Source organism: Nyctereutes procyonoides, unplaced genomic scaffold (genome assembly GCF_905146905.1).
Source record: "Nyctereutes procyonoides isolate TBG_1078 unplaced genomic scaffold, NYPRO_anot_genome, whole genome shotgun sequence".
Lineage (NCBI taxonomy): Eukaryota > Metazoa > Chordata > Mammalia > Carnivora > Canidae > Nyctereutes > Nyctereutes procyonoides.
Genome location: NW_026575049.1, coordinates 65,254,526 through 65,273,696, shown reverse-complemented (window position 1 = coordinate 65,273,696; position 19,171 = coordinate 65,254,526). Strand labels below are relative to the sequence as shown.

The window sequence follows — 19,171 nt, the reverse complement described above, 5'->3', positions numbered from 1 at the left end:
AGGCAGAGACAAGGCAGAGACATAGGCAGAGGGAGAAGCAGGCTCCATGCACCGGGAGCCCGACGTGGGATTCGATCCCGGGTCTCCAGGATCGCGCCCTGGGCCAAAGGCAGGCGCCAAACCGCTGCACCACCCAGGGATCCCCTGGAAAACCTTTTAATGACTCCTCACTGCCTTCAGAATATGATGTCCAGGGGATCCTTGGGTGGCTCAGTGGTTGAGTGCCTGCCTTCGGCTCGGGGCGTGATCCTGGGTCCAGGGATCAAGTCTGGCATTGGGCTCCCAGCATGGAGCCTGCTTCTCCCTCTACCTGTGTCTCTGCTTCTCTCTCTCTCTCTCTCTCTCTGTGTGTGTGTGTCTCTCATGAATAAATAAAATCTTTATAAAAAAAATGCTGTCCGGACCCTTTAATGTGGCATCCAAGGCCTTCCTAGACCTGTGTGGCCAAACTCCTTACTCTTGTATGTTGTTGTTCCTTGTTTACAATTTACACTTCAGATCTGCACCCATATACTATGGTATTTCTCACCTCCCCATCTCTGCTGCTCCATCTGCCTTTAATGACCTTGACTAATCCCCATTTACCCTAAAGCCGTCACCATGGCTTTCACACTGGCCAGGCTCTGTGGCCACTCATAAGTGTCCATTGTCACCCTGCGCATGTCTCTATCACCACGTAACTGATTGCATTTCATTGATGAGTTAGTCTTCCCTGTGGATTTGGTGGGAGCCTCTCTTGTTCGTTTTGCATTTTTAGTACGGAGCATGCTACCAGTCACGCAGTAGGAGGTGTAGATGGAGTAGAGGGAGAGCATTCAAGACCGGAAGTAGGGAGATGTATTGTTGCAGTAATCAAGATGAAAGATGATTAGGGTCCTGACTAGGGCAGTGATGGGAAAAATGGCGAGGAGGGGGCATATGTGAAAAATATTTAAGAGGGCAGGACTGTACGTCTGGTTAAAATTGACAGGACTGTATGTCTGGTTAAATGTGAGGGAAAGGGAGCAGGAAGATACTTTGAATCTTAGATTTCCAGCCTAGACACCAGGGGTACCTCGTCAGTACCTTAACCGTCTTGAGGCATTCAGGAGGAGGTGCAGATTTAAGGAGGATACGATTAGGCCGATTTTAGATGTGCTGTGAGTTGGAGGCGCCTTTATGATACCCAGTGGAGATGCCTAATAGGCAATGGGATACAAAGAGGCTAATTATATACTTTTATTGTTCAAACCAGGACCGTTTTGAGATTGAAACAGGGTGCTATTAATAATTATGCCAGGACAAACATAAACTAGGAATGACCCTGACAAACTGGGATATGTGGTCTCTCTCTATATAAAGGTCAGATATGAAGCTCAAAGAGAAAGGTCTGGAATGTGGTTAATGTTTTGTGAATCATTAGCATATAGATGCCCTGAGAGTGGGTGAGGTTGCCTGGGGAGAGTTTATAGGAGAGAAGAGAAGAAGGAGCAAAAAGAAAACCATAGAGAATACAAACATTTAGATAGTGATTATCAACTGGCAAAATTTTTTCAAAACACTCATGTCTCCAGTGAAGATTCCAATCATCTCTATCTCCCACTCACCTCCTTGACATTCTCTGGTCCCAATTGCAACTGGAGGTGATTTTTTTTTTTTAAGTCAAGAACTATTGGTTTATAGGGGGGGTCAGAGGAAGAGGAGCCAGCAAAGGAAACTATAAGTGCCCAGAGAGATAAGAACCAGCAGACCACAGTTTAAACAAAGTCACTGAAAGAGATGGTTGGAAGCTGCCAGTAATGTCAAGTGCTGCAGAGAGGCTCAGTAACATGAGGACCTGGGAAGTGTCCATTGGCCTTGGCGCTTGGAGGGCACTGGTGCTCTTTTCTCAAGGTGGTCAAGGGGTGGCCACAGTGTTGTCCTGCAGAAGCCAGAGGAAGGAGGTGGGACTAGAGCTGTGAAAGGTAGAGACAGGAGCAGCCACAGGCATTCCTGCAGCACTGAAGAACAGGAAGATTGTTTCTTGTTTTAAAATTGAAGATAGAGAGTGTTGAGTCTATAATTTATTGACTTCAGGAAGGAGCCAGTAGTGAGGGCAAGGCTGAGTGTAGAGGAGAGGGAAGAAATAGCAGTTTGCACTCATACTCAGGCTGTTTTCCTTGGCCCCATTTTCTTGTCAGGAGTACCCGTGCTGTCCTCTAGTTGAATGCCACCAGCCCTTTCCAGTAGGAGTCACTTTGACTTTGAAAACTATCGTTCAGATGTCTTTTTATTTGGTTAGCTTGGGATCTGGATTTTTCTCCCAGTTTTTCATAAAAGACTCAAGATGGGAACCTTTGAATAGAATGTAAATTTATCTTCCAGTTGTACTGATTTGCTGAAAAGGCACTAGCAAAGTGTTAATATCCCATCAGTGTAGACTTAGAGGTTGATGTGATGTATCCTCGTCAACATTAGCCCATAGAAACATAGAAACGTACTGCAGATGAACAGATTCCTTTAAAACATACATGTGTGTTTATGTGGCGTTGTATGTCGTAGAAGGAAAAATGAGTTTTGAATGAACTGAGAATTGATTTTTTTTTCCTCCGTAAGAAGCTCCATTAGAAAAACCAAAAACTTTATGTTTCAGAATAGAAACTGTCCCGTTTTCTGATCTGCTACCTCATAGTAAGAAGTCAGTTGTAAGGTTAACTTCTTCGGAGAGAAGAGAGAAGAAGGCAAGGACACCGGCAAAGGGAAAAGAAAGGTTTAATTGCTCTGCAAAGGCCCAGACATGCTCTGAAAAGTAAAGATTTCAGGCTTAATGTGCATGGAACAAAAGGCCGTTGTGAACTGTGTACAAGAGTTGGTGAGAGTTTGTCTTCTGCCCCTTTTTTCTGTGGGAGTTATTTCCTGTTGTTGACTAGAGTTCTTTATTTAGAACCACCTAGCTTCAGAATGCCTGCTAGCACGCAGAAAAGTGTGTATTTAAAACATAGGCTTATTTCAAGACAATCTCTGAAAAAAAGTCACACTGTTGCACTGAGACAACATCATGTTCCCCGAGGTCAAGAGAGCATGTGGGCTTTATTTCTATCCCTCTATCAAGAGACATAGAATAAGAAAGAATCAAAATGCATTTGGTATAGCAGCCAGTGGTCACCTCAACAAGTGAAAGATATTTATTTCATGGGTAGATGTGTTTCCGTTGTTTGAACACACACACACTCACACACACACACACACACACCTCACTTTTTAGTGCTAAATGCGTTATTTGGCATATTAAAGAAGTAACAAGCCTTCCATATTTTGTGAGGAAGCCTTTATCCTTTCTAGCATGATAGAAGTTAGCCTGGCAGGTGAGAAATACACCCCAAACCCGGGCTTTATACCAATTATTCTCTTATACTTGACCTGTCAGCTGGGCTTCCTATTAAGAACTTTAGATTACTATAGTGTTATCATTGGATTTTATAGTCTGTTATTAAGAGAGAGAGAAGGACAATATATCAAAATGAATGAAAAGAATAAGTTATTACTGAAATAATGGGGGATAAATAGATACATTAAATATAAATACTGCCCAGTGCTTTATTAATAGATATTGGAAATTGTAGGAAAAAACTTAGGAAGTTCTACTTCACAGGAACCGTAGGGAAGAAAGAAAAAAAAAAGGAAGAAAGAAAGAAAAGAAAGGTATTTTTTTAATGTGATGAAATCTAAATCAAGAAATTCAAATTGTTTAGTCCAACATACTTCCTTGCTTTCATGTTTTTAAAAAAGAAATTAAACATTATAGATAAAAGAGAAAGCACCTGTGTGTCTCTCCTTGATTCCATTACCTTCCTCTGTTTACCAGAGGTAACCACTTTCCTAAATATTTTTATCTCTGATGTTCGTATTCTGTAATTGCAAACCTGTGTATTTGTAAACAAATGTATAGCAAAATTTTGCACTTTTTAAAAGATTTTGTATAATGGTAGTATACTGTACATATTTAACAGCTTTCTTTGTTTTCTTCAACATTTATGTTTTTAGGATTTAACCATGTCGATACATGGTACTTTTAGTACTTCTTAACCACTATAGTTTTCAAGTGTACCAGTTGGTTCTCATCTTGATGAACATTAAGGTTGTTTCCAGTGTTTAGCTATTACAAGCAAAGCTGCTACGAACATTCTTCTGTGTCTCCATGGGGGATAAAAGCTAGAGTTTCTCTGGATTCTAGATTTAGCTCTTCTCATCCAGAATTCCTCCAGAGAATTAAGCTCCAGTACCCTGAGGCATCCATCATATGTAATGAGTTAACAACTGTGCTCCTGTAAGTCTAGAATGGTTCCAGTGTTGGGCTGGAGCCAGAGAGTGATACCTGCTTCTGAGAGCGGTTGTGTGAATCTCTTTCTGAGTCTTGAGTCCTTTTGGGAAGCTTGAAATCAGCCGTGATGGGGGTATTCACACCACAGAAATCAACAAATGCTACAAATAAAAGCTCCTTTCCTCATCCACCTAGCTAAACATTTACCAGCACACGACTGGTTTTTAGCCTTATACCATCTGTGGGAGAATTGAGGAAATAGTCACTTTAATCATTTTCTGTAGGGCTTACTTTTTCATGGAACCCCAGTAAGAAAGATTGCGTGTCTGTGGGTAGGGCGTATGTGTCTCCAGAGTTACCAGATCATGCCAAATCATCTCCAACCCCAAGATGGTCAGTCTGGTAGTTGTGAACTATCTTTTTATAATTTGCATTTTTCTAATTACTGATGAGTTTGAGTGTCTTTTCACATGTTTATTGGACCTTTAAATTTCCTCTTTATCCCCTTTTTCTGTTGGATGTATATGCCTTTTAAAAACTTGATTCAGAAAGGTTCTTTATTCTGAATTCGAATCTTGTGTTGATCATATGAATCACATACATCATTCCACAGCCTTTAGCTTGCCTTTATTTGGTTTAATAGATGTTTAATTTTAATGTCATCAAATTATCTATCTTTTTCTTTATGGTTTCTGTACCGGGTGTCTTGTTTCTGAACAGTCAAAAGGTCCCGTCAGGAAACAGAATTCCATTCAAATGATACAACTCCTGAGACTTTAGTAAAGGGATTTTTTTACAGAGATGTGACAAAATTTGAGGCATGGAAGACCAACAACTCTAGGAAGCTGTTCCTATCCTTAAGTCTAAAGGGGAAAGGGGGTGGGGGAATGGTGTTGCTTGAATTTGTTAGAGTTGACACCCTGGAGAAGGGGCCACCCACAGGAGCTGTGGGTGTGGAGGGATGGATAGTGCCATGACAGAGGCTCGAAGAAGGAAGGATCAGGAGAGAAATACCCCAGCCTCTTTCCCCTCTGGCCCACTGGTCTCCTTCTGTTGCCTTGCTTTCACTGAATCCAGCTGCCAACTAGTTGGCAAAAGAGCTTAGTTCCTAGGGGGTCAATGTTTCAAGGCACGGTGCAAGGCAAAGGCAAGTAGAGAGTCAATCTTAGGAATCGAACAGTAGTTTCACATTCCTTATCCTGAAGCCATAAACATATTCTTCTATATTCTCTCCTTAAACCTGTTAAAATTTTGTTTTACATATTTAGACTTAGTCCACCTGAAATGTATTTTTTGGGAAAATATTAGGAACCTCATTTTATTTTATTCTTCGTGAAGTTACCCAGGTGACCCTTAGCCATTTATTGAATAATCTGTTCTTTCTCACTGATCTGTAATATGACCTGTGTCATATTTTACGCTTCCATATATGCTTGGGGCTATTTCTGCACTGTCAGTTCTGTTCTGTTGATTTATTTATCTATCCCTATGACACAACGCTCTCCTTTACTAGAAATTTATAATAAGCCTTGATATCTGACAGGACATATCCCCCATTTTGTTCTTTAAGCTTACTATAGCAATCTTTCACCCTTTGCTATCCCAGAGGATTTCTGGATTTCCTTACCTAGTCCCATAAAAAAAATTGGAATTTAAATTGGAATTGCATTTAATTTATTGATGAGTTGAGGGGCGAGAGAAGTGATATTTATAAAGTATTAAGTATTTCTGTCCACAAATGGTATAGCTTTCCATAAATTCTGTTCTTTTCATCTGAAGAACTTTCAGAAAGGTTTCTGCTTTCTCACTTTTCATTTTTAGCCAAATGTGAATATTGTAATTCTGGAGTCTTTATCTTTATAGCTGTTATTATCACCCAAACTAAAAGTATGATGTCTAACAGTTCTAAAGTGGTAACAAATGAGAATGGATTGAAAATGAACATCTGATTCATTACAATTTTTGCCAACCTTTTTGTAATTTGGGCCTTAATTTCTTAAATATTGTTAAAAGGAAGTATAAATGCTCTTGAAATTACAAGTATTATTCCCACAAAAGCTAGTTACCTGCATCCCCAGTGTGGACAGTACTACTCTGTATAATAAGGCCAAATGAGTCACTGCAAAATCAGGGAATCTGGCCCTTTAAAAAGTGTGGGTTTTTTGTGTTTTGATGATGCGACTCTTTCACATTTATGTTTTCTCCTAAAAGAATCATCTTTAGGAATGATTAACTACATATATTGTGTGAGCAAACTCAAATTCATAGCGTGTACATTGATTTGTAACAGAACAGCACACCAGTGGGCGTCTATGCTATAACATGATATTCTCGCGCTCTCCTTTCTAAATTTGGTGTCTCAGATTCAACTTCTGTTTTTAAAAAGGGAAGTTACATATAGCTCATTCACACTATTATTTTCTCCTTAAAAGCCAGTTTCTCTGATAATTGCCCATTTAAGGAGTTTCATATAACTCAAACAAGACTTCTCTAAGAAAACAGTTTTGAAACAAGTGTTACTTAGCACGCTTAAATTTTTTGTTCAATATTTAAAGCATGTTTAGAAAAACAGCTGACTGGCCACACAAGTGTATCTGATGTGTCACTGTTTATCTGGGATGCTTGCTTTGGTTTTTCCTACTTGACTTCACTTTGTGCATTTCTGAAATTTTAAATAAAAAAAAAAAACTTTAACTTAAAAATATAACCTTTTTTCAATTTAAAGCAAGGGGCCAGTATGATTGGACGGTTGGATAGTTTTGAAAAAATTGTGTATTCTTGTTTATTCTGGCAACAAGTCTTTTAAAAAAAATAGTTCTACACTGGTGACTAAGAAAAGTCTATACCATTTTACCCAAGTGTTACCTATCTTCCAGAAAACCCAGTAAAAATTCAAAGTGGCAAACAAGCTGATTCATTTTTAGTTGTATACTATGCTTACATTTAAACTGAGTTCTCTGGCCACATGTTTATTTTCTAATGATACCTCATAGCCTCAAGTTAGAGGCATTTCCTGGGCATCTATACACATTAAAGCTTTGCATTTTTTTTAACTTCTCAAAGTAGAATTTTTACAGCTGGGACTTCAAAAATGACTTAAATATTTTATTTACATTTCCCAAATTACCAGAGTTCTCTTAAGTGACTTCTGTACTCATTGGTGATTTAAAGGTACACATCCTAGATAGTTTCTACAAGAGATATGAGACTCTGTTTAGCCAAAAATAGAATTTAGCCTAGCCAGTCATATAAATGCTTGATTTTAAAACATAAAAGACAGCTGGCATTAGAGTAATACTTTCAAAAAAATTATTTTTCCTGTCATCATTTTGCCAAGTTTTCCTGGAAGTTAATATTGGTTGATGCTATTCATAATGTATTTGACTATTGGCATATTTTTATATTTCATGACCATGAATGCATAAAGGTGTCAGTTATGAGTGGGCATTTGAACCATTCAGATAATCACTGAAAATTTGGATAGGTGAGTCTTTGCACACACTCCCTCTGTAATTATCAAATGCTGCTGTGGTTTTAAATATCGTTTGATTGAGACCTTTAATTCTTTTTTTTTAAAGATTTTATTTATTTATTCAACAGAGACACACACACACACACACACACACACACACGGAGCAATAGGGGGAGCAGCAGGGAGAGGGAAAGGGAGAAGCAGGCTCCCTGCTGAGCAAGGAGCCTGACTCCAGCTCCATCCCAGGACCCTAGGATCATAACCCAAGTCAAAGACAGACACTTAACTGACTGAGCCACCCAAGTGCCCCAAGACTTAATTCTAAAGTAGGAAGAGAAAATCCTTATAAAGAAGTACAGAATGGTAGAGTTAGGGCATAATTTATCTGCAAGGTTATTCCCTGCATAGTGAGACTGTATAGACAAACAGTACTATGGGAGTGCCCATTAGTCCTTGTAACTATGTTAAACCCAACTGGTATATTTTAGAATTGCTGAAAAGCAGTTACAAGGACAATATTATATTACTCACAGTGATTCTTCTAATTTTGAAGGTCCTCGAATACCACTTAAAAATTCATGGTATATGGTTATTTGTCCGTGTTATTTACACACACACAGCGCTTAGTGAAAAGGCAGTGAGAAGAAAACATTAGCAGGAAAGATTAACCCTTTGAGTTTATGAAGCTGGTATAAACTCTTTGGCATTCTTTGAATTATTCGTTCAGTGAAAACTTACAATACCTGCTGTGTCAGGTACTGTTCCAGAGGCTAGAGACAAAGTGGTAAACAAGAATGCCAGTTTTGCGAACCGTAGTAGAAATGAGTGAGGGGACTGAAGGGTGTGATGAAATTTCTTTCTTTTTTTGTTGTAGTGTTTATGGGTTATTAATTCTGTGGACTAAAATAGGATGCTAACAAAGCCAAGGACAGGGAGGGTTGCGGGGTTGGAGTTCTTTGGGTAAGAAGTAGAATTGTTATTTTATGACTCTAGTGTAGGGTCAAAGCAAAGTGGTTTCCAGGTCATGGCATGGCACTATGCTCCTGGTGGCCTCTGCATGTCAACTTTGTACTTCCTGCTTAGAAACCACCCTCCTTTCTTGAGGACTTCATGTTCTTCTCTTCTCAGGACCCTCAGCTGGGTCTTTACTGGCTCCCACAAATAATTTCAGTGAATGTTAGAAATCTCACAGCCTCCTGACTTTCTTTGTCCTTGGGAGTCAGCTTGATAAAGGAGTTCAACTGGCAAGTCCATCCCCAAACCTCTGTTTACTCCTCTGTTAAGATGTGGGAAGGAGTACCTGTCCTGCCTATGGCATGGGGAAGGTGTTATGAAGTGTGAACATGTAAATCCACATGAAAGTACCTTGTAAACCATCCCACTACTATCCAAACGTTGGGGAGGGGGTGGGGAGGAGCATCCGGGCAGGGGGGCCGGCGGGAATACAGATTTCCCTGCTAAATGACCTGAACCAAAATGGGCAACAGATCCAGGAGAATGTGGATAGATTGCTCAAATCTGTCTTCTAGATATGAAAGTAATTCCAAGAACATATCCTATTGAATAGAATATATTGTCATTATTTGTACTTTTCTTTTTGAAATGTGTGAATGTGAAGTTAGCCTTATATTCCTCCAGTTTGAGCAGATGATCTCATTGGAGCCTAAAACTCCCCCATGGGGGTAGTCTCCATTGTAATCACTTTTTTATAGACTCCTAACTCTGGGAAGGGGCTACAGAAGTCTTTGAGCCTGAGCACCTCCTTTTGAAGGCTGTGAAAGCAGGCCCTGTGATGCCAAGGGTCTGATTCAGCCGCCCTGCTGGCTGTGGCTGAGGAACTAGACCTGAAATCTCCTGACCAACAACCTGTGCTCTTTTCCCCAGAACCTGTGCTGCCCCTAAATCTGTGACATATGGATTAAGAAACTAAAAAGTCAACAATTAATCACAGTTAAGTGATGTATTTGTACAAAATCTTCCAACTCCTACTCCAGGACTCATCATCTCATCAAGCTGGTTCCCAAGGACAAGGCAGGCCTGGAGGCCACACGATTTCTAACATTTATTTGATGTTTTCTGTGGATGCCAGTAGTGCCAAGTATCATGAGAAGACTATGAACTTCTCAAGAAGGGAGGATGGTTTACAGACAAGTAGTACAGAGTCAGCATGCAGAGGCCACTGAGAGGGTGGTGCTGTACAGGGAACTGGGGACAAGGAAAGATGCTTTTAAGAAGCCACCACCAGTCTTTAGTGGAGCAGCATCCAGCAGGAAGGAAACACTGGAGTTGTTACCAGGAAGGGCCTTGGCTTTCTAGCTGAGAAAAGAGCGAGAGCAAAGGCTGGAGTCTCTAAGAAGGGCTGCTCCCAATTGGACCTCAAAGTTTATCTGAAGATTTTAACGTCAAGTAGTGGCAAATGGAATAGGAAGGAAGCTAATGCCCAACAGAAGCTATCTTTTCTGGTAATGGTTAGAAGGGATTAATCAACAATGTTAGGAAAATAAAAAAAGGTTTTAAAAGCATTTTCTTCAAATATTATCATCAAGATTTTGTCCCAAATTAGGATTTCAATACTGTCAGATTTTTTTTTTACTGTCAGATTTTTTTTTTTTTTACTGTCAGATTTTTAAAAGAGAAGAAGGCATATCGCTAACAGAAGAATAACCCTCTCTCAGAACATGAGGGAAGGACTGTCAATGCAAAACAGGCCAGTAAGAATTAGGGAAGCTTTGCAAAAGCAGCCCTTCTCTGGAGTTGAAGTTCTGCTTGTGTGAGCCATGACTTCAGGGAGAAGGAGGGAAAAAACCTGACAAAAGTAGGCGGAGAGGGGTCTGCAGAAGTGGACGTGTTAAGGTGCTCGGTTGCTACCATGAAGCTTTAAATTGCTAGTGGCTGCAAAGTACTGAACCTGTCTGTGCCATCTTTGTGAGAGTGTAGAGTTTTCCGGATCACTGTGTCCAGTATCAACTCCTTGGTATTTCAGTTGGGTGATGTGACTTCCAGAACTTGATTTTGAAGTTAACGGTTTTAAGTTATCAGTGAATGGGAAGTCCAGGTTCAGTGAGATGTCTGTATTTTCCATGAAAAGATGATTTAGCCCAGCTGGCCGCATACAATGTGTTTCGGTAACTGACATGTTTATCTTATTTTTTCTCCATAAGGCCAACATTTCCCAGGTATATAGGTGGAGATGATTACTACTAGTATTTTAAGTGGAACCTGACAGATAAGTTACAGTAAAGGAGAAAGAAAAAATTAAAGTTTAGAACCGTTTTAAAGTCTTTGTTTCTCTGGTTTATGCAGCCGGCTTGTCCTGGTGTCATTTCTTGGGTGCATGCTAATGAAGTGCTAAAAGTGGCCTTCGGTTAGTGAAGTAGTCTAGTAGTTTGCAAGACCTGAAGGCACAGAAACTTTCAAAGAGAAGCAGTGAAGTGCAAACTAGTACCCAGAATACAAAGCACGCTTGAGAAGCACCTCTCTGAAACTAAACTAATGAGTATTTTTGCAAATTGCCATCACCGTTCTGTGCTTACAAGAGCCATGTTTGTTTTCTCCCCGAAAGGATATGTTCCTGATAGTTCAGTGTGGATGGCTGGCCTCATTTCTTAGACGCGAAAGTGAGAAGGAGAAACTCTAAACTCTAAATCCTGGGGGTAGGATTATTTTAAATGGGCTTCTTAAATGTTCCAAAGAGTGAGAGTGAAAAACCACACTTACATGTTCACGAAACATTTCTTGTTCATTGGCTGGGAATAAGCGAGGCTTTCTTGAAAGTCAGACCACTGCGTACTGAAGGGAGTTGACTTCAAAAGCCCAGGGGAGGGCCCTTCCTATCATTGTGGAGTTGGGCTCCCAGAGCCAGGCAGGGATTGCGGTGCGGGTTTGGGGGTGGGGGTGGGGGTGGGGCTCGGCCTGGGGGAGGGGCGGTTAACCACCTTGTGTCGCACCACAGTAGCAGCTGTCCTAGCTGCCACTTCATGCTTTGGTGAAAGATACCAGAATCTAAAAGTGGGGGAAGTGGAACCCGTATATATAATGGGCACACTCTTAAGAGGCTACTTCCTTTAAAAGTGTGGAAAGGTGAAAACCTTATCCCCCAAAGACTCAGGTTGCTCTCCCAGGAAGTCAGAACTTGGAGACACACAACAGTCGTCACTTTGACCTCAGTTCTTCTTTTTTCTGACCTCAGTTCTTCCGTACAGGAACGCTGCGTTTGGTAATCCATTTGGTAGAGAGTACCCAAGTGTAAAAATTCTGCAAGTCTAACTTGCTGCTAACTTCCATTCATGAATAACAATTTAAATTTTAAATTCAACAGAGCCTCTGGCCCCTGCTGCAAAGATATCACAGGAAGAGATTACTGCAGCTTCTATTTCGATGGCTTTTCCTTAAAGTGAGCGCTTGAAAGTATAAGTGAGTGGGTGGTTAGGAAACTGTTAGTAGTTACTGTTGTCTCTAAAAGGCAGAACTCTGGAAATGAAAAATATCTGGGCTTTCGCAGCCAAATGTTTGAATGCTCCGCCACCCAGGCAGAGACTGAGCAGGACCTGCAGAGGGCCCCGAGCACTACTTCCATGATGTGTAATATGGAGCGCCACTAGAACGAAACTTTCCAGAGATATCCACAAATAATTAGGCTTGGGCATTGGTTACACTTAAAAGAAAAACCCGTGAGATTTTAATTATAGTGAGGGTCAAGTAAGAACCTTTTTTATTCTCCTTAGAGATAAAACAAGAAAACAACGCCGTCCCTACCAGCATTTTAACCCAGGTTTAATTTCAATAAGATCATCAATTCAGTTGATAACAAAATTATTCCAGAAGACTTGAATAGGTCTCAACCCGTCTTGATGGCAACGACTTCTCATCACCTTTAGGTTAGCTAGGCCTTAACACTTTATTATCCTTAACTATAACTAGTGTAGTGAACCACCAAACGCCAGGGATCTGAGATGGTAGTGACTGGAGTGGCAGCCAAAATCTGAAGGTGCCTGAATCACTTTTCTGTAGCATCTTTACGCTGGATGCGCGTGCAATTTTTAAACGGAGCATTCATTTTCCAGGGGGAGCCTGTCTCTCTTTTCCTGGTGTTTGTAAATTGGCACAGCTCTCGCAATTGGTAGAAATGCCCCTGCTACGTGGAAGTAGGTGCTTTCTTAAGGGGTGGGGGTGGGGGTGTGGGTGGGGAAGGTGGTGCCCTGGGAAGTTCGGCCTCCGACCCCGAGCCTGGCTTCCCTACCTGCGAGCGCTCCGCCCGGAGGAGCGGCGGGGCTCCGTCCTCCTCCCGGGGAGCGGCTGGCTCGGCGACCCCCGCAGCCCCGGTGCAGCGCCGGTGCAGCCCCGGTGCAGCGCTGCGGGCCACGCGTGCGCCCGGAGGCGAGGGTCCCGGCTGCAGAGGCTCCCGCCGCCCCCCCCCCCCGCCGCCCTCCGGGGACCGCGAGGACCCGGTGACCCCGGGGTCGAACGCCGGCCCCTCACCTCCGCGGCCCCCCTCCCCCGCGGGACCCTGCCCGCCCCGCTGACCGGCCCCGAGTTGCCGAATAGCTCGGATGCTTGTCATATTTGCGGTCGCGCGACTCAGCGGGCTGCGCGCGCGCTGCACTCGCCGCCGCCTTTGTCACCAGCCGCTCGGTCGTTTGCATGAGTGTTTTCTGGAGTGCGAGGGGATTGCGGGCGGTTAGCGGAGGTCCCCTGGCCGGACTGCCTCTTGTCCCTCTCGCCATCTCCGTAAGTCTTTGCTTAAGAGAAAATAAAGGGCGCGCCGGCCCGAGAGGGAGCGGGGGCGGCGCTGCCACCCGACGTCTCCCGTGCTCCGCCTGCCCCTTCCTGCTCCTGCGGCGGCCGGGCCCGGCTCGGCATTTATCGCGCCTCCCGGGACCGCCGGGGGAGGGGGCGGGGCCTGGAGGGGGCGGGGCCGGAGGGGCGGGGCCTGCGGCGGCCGGGCCCGGCTCGGCCTTTATCGCGCCTCCCGGGACCGCCGGGGGAAGGGAGGGGGCGGGGCCCGGAGGGGCGGGGCCTGGGGAGGGCGGGGCCGGGCGGGGGCGGGGCTTGCGGCGCCGGGGCCGGAGCTCGCGGGAGGCTCGCTGGCCGCACGTCACTCCTGCACGGCGGGTGCTGGAGCACGAGCTGCCGCTCGCTCGGGCAGGGCGCCCCCTCCGCCCGCCTCCCGCTTCCTCCTCCTCCTCCTCCTCCGCCGCCGCCGCCGCCGCCGCCGCCGCCACCATTGTATAATGCTCCGAGCGCGCCGGCGGAGGACTGCGGAGTCTTAGCTTCGGTCTCGCCGGCCGCCCGCTCCCCGGCGCCACCCTCGGGCCCCCGGAGCGGGGACTCCGCATGGACAGGGAGTAGCTTGAGGAGTGGGCGGAAACCCCTCCTGATGCGTTAGTTCCCAGGTGGAGCTGCATGTGGTAAGTTCTCCCGGCGCCAGGCTGGAGGGGATCCTCGGATGCGCCGGGCTCCCGGCGGGTGGGGGGCGGCGTTGGGGCCGGGCCGGGGCCGGGGCCGGAGAGCCCGGAGGGCGGAGGGGGCGCCGGGGCCGGGGGGACCTGGCCCGGTGCAGGTACCCGGAGGAGCGCGCCCTCCCCCTGCTGCCCGGCCGCGCACCCTGAGACCCCCGGGGTGGGGGCGGGGGCGGGGGCGGGCGCCGGGCCCCCCCAGCCTGCGCGGGCTGATCTGCTGGGGGAAGGGCAGGGGACGGGCAGTCACGGGCCCGGGTCAGGAGGGGTCGGCGCTGCCCGGAGCCCAGCGCTGGGGCCGAGGCAGCCTGAGCTGTCGCTCTTACAGCTGGGATGTGTGTGCGTGTTGTGGCCGTTGTGTTGTTGTGAACGCACGAGACTTTTTTTTTTTTTTTTTTTTTTTTTTAAGGCTCGGATTGCTGGAGTGAAGGCTGCTTCACTTTGGGGTTCCTTGACCGGGTCTTCACCTAACTTGCTATGGTGTGTTTCTGTGAGTTTGCCTGTGCTTTTAGCTCGAAAACCTCCCCCTCTCTACCCTCCTTCCGCTCGTGACAAGTGAATGGATTTTGAATATATGTGTGCATTAAACGAACGTGACGCTGGCTTTTAAGTTAGAAACCTACAAGTCATCTTGGTGGCAACCGCCTCTGCTGAGAGGGAGGGGGCCGAGGGGAGCCAGCTGGCCCTGGCCCTGGCCCTGGACTTTGTACCACTAAGACCGAGGGTGCCGTCAGAGGGCCAGCGCATCCAGAGAAAATCCCAAGTTGTTCTTGTTTTTATTCTTGGCCCTCAGTTAGTTAGCTTACCTTTAGCAGAAGTAGTAGCCGTAGAGATAGGAGGAGTCTTTTGCGTTTAGTCTTAAATTTCACAAAAAGATTAGGTGTACGTAGCCTGTCTTAGGATAACTTTTTGCTTTCAAAATGGGCAGTTTCAGAATGTTTCGGGTGGTAGAAAGTAAGTTTTTACAGGCTCTGAATGAGGAAGGGCAATCAGCAGGGCGAGACATACAGCCTCACACCATAGCAGTTTTTATTCGAACTGAATTGGGCAGCCCCGCTTAGTCTTAAGGAGGACAGAACGTGTTTTCGAGCTTTGTTCGCGAAATAAGCTTTTTGATTTCCCAATGTATGTTAAGAAATGTCCATAATGTGTGTAAAGAACCTAGAAGTTGTCGCAGCCAATAGGATCCCCGAGGCCTTAAGTGCTCAAAGTAGCATTTTATAATTAAGGACTAGTCTCTGACAAGATTGAAGTGGGCTCTTGGCTCCACTCAACCCCTGGAGGACAGTCCACCTGAGAGCCTCTCCATTGTTTTGCTGAGGGGGGGTGAAGGGGATAGTTGCTCAGCTAACCAGAAGGCATGCCTCACTCCAAGAGCTCCTCCCATTGCTCCCACTTTTTATAGCAGTCTATTCTGATTTGAGTGAGCGAGGGTGTGCTGTGAGGGTGAAAATACCCATCGGAAGACCCAGCTTCTGGCCTGAGCAAGAATAGCTTCTACATGGATCTCTGCTTTTCCTGTTAATTTTATCAGTTTCTTTGTGGAAAAAAAGAAAGACAAGTGTTGGAAAGTTTTCCTTTAGCCTCACTGACTGATTTAGAGAAATTATATGTTAATGTGAAGTTGTTTATGTTGCTCATCAAGTTTGGAACCCTTGGAAATACCCCCCTCCCCCATTAAAACGTACAGAACCATGTTGCTGTCAGGTGACAAATCCTACGAAATGGATTTGATAGTCTTTTTTTTCTCCCCCTTTTTAACAGTCTGTTCCTTGCTTTATTACAACAGGTAGGAGAGCGGACTCACAATTTATAAAACCAACCAAGTATATACAACAAGAGGTGTCCTAAGGAACAGTGTTATTGTCAGGCAAGTGTCACAGCTTCTTAGGTAACAGCTGCTCAGGCTTGTTTCCCTTTAAGAACTAAGAGAAGGATATTAATTCAGATTTTGAAATTCTTTAGGCTCCCGTTTACTGAATTGTCCCTCTTGGAAGCTTTTTTAGCAAGAACCTGAAATATAAATTTTACTCAGTTGCCATGCACTGTATTATTAATAATGAGCATAGAAAATAGTAAAAATGTTGCTATTTTAAAACTCACTCAAATGTATGTAGCAACTGATATTTTTGGTATCCACTATTTTAAATAACGCTCCAATGGCCGAATAAAAGTACAACAGTACTTTAGAGAGACACAGACACAAAACATAAAACAGGTATGGAGAAGGTCAAAAATACAGACAAATGCATAAAGAGGAGGTTTTTTTGCTCAAATAAAGTAGCATACTACAAACTATTGGTATCAAGTTATTCTCTGTCAAAACATTTTACACTTTAATGAACTAAAAAAGGTAAAATCTACAACAAGAACTTTTTGAGTTTTTTTTTTTTTTTTTGCTGTGGTTTCTTGTTAAAGATTACTAGTAAAAGCACGAAGCTTTATTTCGTATTCCATTTATACCAGAAAAATCAAGACCACTGTCAGTATTGTATGTAGATTACAAACGTGTAGAGATAAATGTGATATTGAGGAGTGTGAACTTTAATTCACTTGTAGAATTTTTTTAAAACTCTTGTTGCTACAGAAATTTCATATTTATTGTTATGGCATATCCTGTAGGAGATGGTTCTAGTCACAGTAGTTTCTTGGCACAGGACAGAAAGAGAAAGAGAGAGGTATCTTTGATTACGGAGTCCAAAGATCACATATATGCTAAAGGCACCAGAGGGCAAGCTTCAGTTTTAAGCGAAAAGTGGCCTTACAGTAAGGGTAGCACCTACCTTCATAGATCTTTCCATTAATACTGAGCAACAGAACATAAAAATTCTGCAGACACTTGCATATACATAAACCATAATTTTCTACCTACTGTTAATACTTATTACTTAAACAGGTGATAGAAACCCATAAGCTAGTACTCCTGCTTAAGAAGTATGTGAATATTTAGGTTTTAATATTCTTGAAGGAAACAGCTACTCACCAAAGTTGGCGTGTCTTTAAAAAAAAAAAAAATTGTCTCCAATGGCCAGTGCAATTGGTATGAAAAGCAAACTTCTGCCCTCTGTGCAGATGCTGGGAAACCCTGTGAACAGAACTGTCCCCTGGAGCGCCCATCACTCATTGTGTGGAGCAGTGTCTTTCTCCATGAGCACTGTGTGGCAGTTCATTCTTTGTATGAATCTGTGAATGGCATATGTCAGGCCAATAAGACGACATTCCTATTCTGGGTAATAAATAGATGCCTTGTGCTTTTTTTTTTTTCTTTTTCTTTTTCTTTTTCTTTTTTTTCCCTGAAGATCATGAGACAAACAAAAACATGCTTGGCAGTCTAAAAAAATTTTCATTGAAACACAAATAAAAATTTCAAAATAAAAAATCACAGTATCTTTGAAAACATATGACTTTTACTAGAACAAAACCAATGCCTCTCACTTCCCCTCAGCACTTGAGACAGTGCAAATTCCCTTTTGGAAATTCGGCTCTCTTTGTGGTTCTGAGGGTTCCAAAACCTGGAAAGGCTCATTGGTCTCCAGTCAAGGTCTTCTGTCCCTCGTCTGAACTCAACTGGAAATACGTGCCAGGATTCACTGACACGGACACCACCATTTATTTGATTTATGTATTTTAGGAACCCAGGATCGCACAAGCTGTCTTCTGTCCCCCTGGCCGCCCTGGGTTCAGAAAGGAGCCGGGCATCTGCTGGCCCGTGTGGCCTCCCCTCACACTCGCCCGGGCGTGCAGCGCTGGGCCCGCCTCCGAGCAGGCCTGGCCGGCCAGGGACAGGCAGGCCTGGGACGGGGACGGCGGGACGAGGGGTGAGTGTGCCCGGCCCGGCACCGCCCTGGGGGAAGCGAGCTATGCGGATGCGCGGGGCGGGGGCTGGAGGGAGGAGAGCGGAGGGCAGCTCGAGCCACCGTGCAACCGCTACAGCAGGTCTGACTAGTTTTAGGTGCCCAAAGGCAGCTTTGTTTCTCTGGTGACTCCAGGTAGCAGCAAACCTAAATTCTTAAAACTGATTCATGTCTGAATTACTATCTTTCTGTCTCCCTGCAAGAACCTGTAACTTTGCAGAGTTACCAAGCGGTTCTAAGGTTTTTGCTGTAATAAGCTTCATAGACGGTTAACTGCCAAGAAGCCCCCTACACCAGGCATCTGTTCTGTGGTTCTAGGGTGTTCCGTGTGGAATAGTGAAGGGAAGGGATTCCGGCTCTTAAGGGCATTTTCTGTAGGCACACTCATGGTTAGAGAGGGCTGTGTGAATCCGTGGAACAAAAGAAAAAAAGAACTACTTGAATGTGCCACGGTCACAGAGTAACATGCGGATATGCCACTTGCTTGCTGCAGATCAACCTTTAGCTCCTTGCTCTCCTCTCCTGGTGGCTGCTTATCATTCCACGCCACGCCGCAGCTCCTGGGGCTTGGAGCACCCCACCCTGGTGTTTAGAAGTGTTACCGGAGTTGAACTCAGGGAATCTCAAAGTCCCAAGGTCATCTCTACCCCAAAACAGGTTTGCATAAAACTCTAGCCACACTAACTGAGATAACAAGGTGGCAACTGTTTTAAACTGATCCTCCCTGAGTGGTTAGCCCATTTTAAAATAACGCATGCGACAGATTTGCTTTTCAGATTTCTCTCCTTGGAGGGAGCCTCCATGTGCATTTGAACTCTGTGGTCTGCAGCTGAAGAAGAAATGTTTGTGCTGCCTCTCTGCGTGGCATGAGTTTGGTGATGTTCTTTTCCGAGTACTTTTTAAAACAGGCTGATTTTTTAAAAATATGTTTTACCGCATCCGGAAACGTAAAATAAAATCGATTTCACCTGGTGACGATCGTTAGCTCGAACGGTTTACAGACTCAAAGCGTGGATTCTTCCAGTGGCACCTGCCTTCTTGCTTCTGAAACTCCTGAAGATAGGCAGGGCGAACGGCGTGTTAGGGGTAGCAAGTGCGGTAGGCTGGAGGA

General features: G+C 44.4%; 1 protein-coding gene across 5 annotated transcripts in view; it reads left to right on the top strand.

Annotated features, from left to right (window-relative positions):
- SERTAD2 (SERTA domain containing 2) overlaps positions 1–19,171 on the top strand; it is a 113,567-nt gene that overhangs the window by 76,574 nt on the left and 17,822 nt on the right. The window contains exons 1-2 of one of the 5 annotated variants that reach the window (XM_055328549.1): positions 13,864–14,158; positions 14,616–14,686. The exons of 2 other annotated variants lie outside the window; for them this stretch is intronic. The gene's annotated coding sequence lies outside the window, so the exon portion shown is untranslated. Of the gene's footprint in view, positions 1–13,863; positions 14,159–14,615; positions 14,687–17,507; positions 18,025–19,171 lie in introns of those variants that run through there. 2 more of the 5 variants (XM_055328548.1, XM_055328551.1) reach the window with 2 other exon arrangements.